We start from the raw sequence: 1320 nt of genomic DNA on the forward strand, positions 1-1320 counted from the left end.
AAGTTGAATTGTTACCAAATATAAAAAGGGACTTACTAAAAAAAAAAATGAGTCACTTATGTTTTCTGGGTTCTCCCATTTCAGTTGTGATGCAATCAACGTTAAATTCATTTAATTTTCTGTATTTTATAAAACTAAATTCTCATTTTTTAATTCCACATCCTCACTTATCTAATTTTTTTAAAAATAATATTCATTAAATAATAAATATATATATTAAGTCCTCTTATTAAGATTTTGCTTCTTCTCAAAATAAACAATAAATCTTTTGAAAACAGGAGTTGCATTCCTTGACTTAAATAGCAGAAAGACTATTCAAAATATCAATGCTATATTCAGAATCAATTTGACTTAGCGCACGGAGTTTAAGAAAAGAGATTTTTTTTTAAATTTGTGGTGAAAAATGAGTCACATATATTTTGTGTCACTATAAATCATTGCATAAAGCTAAATTGTTTCCAAACAAGAAAGGTAATATTTTTTTTGACACGGATTAAAAAGAAAATAAGTTCACATAAAATTAATAATTCATTTGACAAATCACTCACTGCCTCCATTGTTGACTATAGTCATTTGGCACTGAAAATAAGCTTATGAAATGGCTAATATCCCAGTAGAGAAGATCAGGAGTGATGACTTCTCTCAGATTTCCCATTACTAGAAGTCAATCGACTTTCACTAAAGCCACCATTTTACACCGTATCGCGTCCTCATCTCCAGGCGCAGACGCAATAACTTCAAACAAATCCATTAAAAAAATTAACAATGAATTTCATTAAATGCTATATTGGATCGAAATTAAAATTGAACTGACTTTGATCAGAAACTTTGACGGCTTGTTCATATTCGGATCGTTGGATGTGGCGATTGAGCGAAGTGAAGAGATCTTCAATGGATAAAGCTATGGTAGCAGCTGATGCCTTTGGTTTTTCTTTGGGCTTCAGAGCCATTTGTGTTAGAATAGCTGGCCCAAACCATATAGGCCCAAAAGCTTGAAGAAGAAATGGATTCTTGTAATATTATTGTAGAAATAGCCACAAATGTAATAGATAGCCATTCTTTATTGATTAGTATAAATAGATAAATAATGGTTAAGTTGTACAAGAGAGACATATTATCAATACACACATAATTTTCATCTCTGTCTTTTCTCTCTAGAATATTCGATCTAGGATTTTCTATCAAAGGAAAATCATGGATTTTGGCTCGATTATCTCCAATCTAACATGGTATCAGAGCGAATCCTAGTGAATACTACTCTAATCTAAGTGTTCATCGGAGAAATTATCAGAAATTCTCGAGTTCTCTGGTTCCGACGAG

The 1320-nt window shown here is 31.4% G+C and overlaps 1 long non-coding RNA gene across 1 annotated transcript; it reads right to left on the reverse strand.

The window, feature by feature from the left end:
- Positions 1 to 527: 527 nt before the first annotated feature.
- Positions 528 to 1080, reverse strand: LOC117273224 (uncharacterized). The gene is made up of 2 exons (XR_004503201.2): positions 815 to 1080; positions 528 to 735 (listed from the first exon to the last, which is right to left on the reverse strand). It is a non-coding gene; the product is annotated as an uncharacterized lncRNA (long non-coding RNA).
- Between the last annotated feature and the right edge of the window lie 240 nt (positions 1081 to 1320).

The sequence above is a fragment of the Nicotiana tomentosiformis genome, chromosome 5 (genome assembly GCF_000390325.3).
Source record: "Nicotiana tomentosiformis chromosome 5, ASM39032v3, whole genome shotgun sequence".
Classification (NCBI taxonomy): Eukaryota; Viridiplantae; Streptophyta; class Magnoliopsida; order Solanales; family Solanaceae; genus Nicotiana; species Nicotiana tomentosiformis.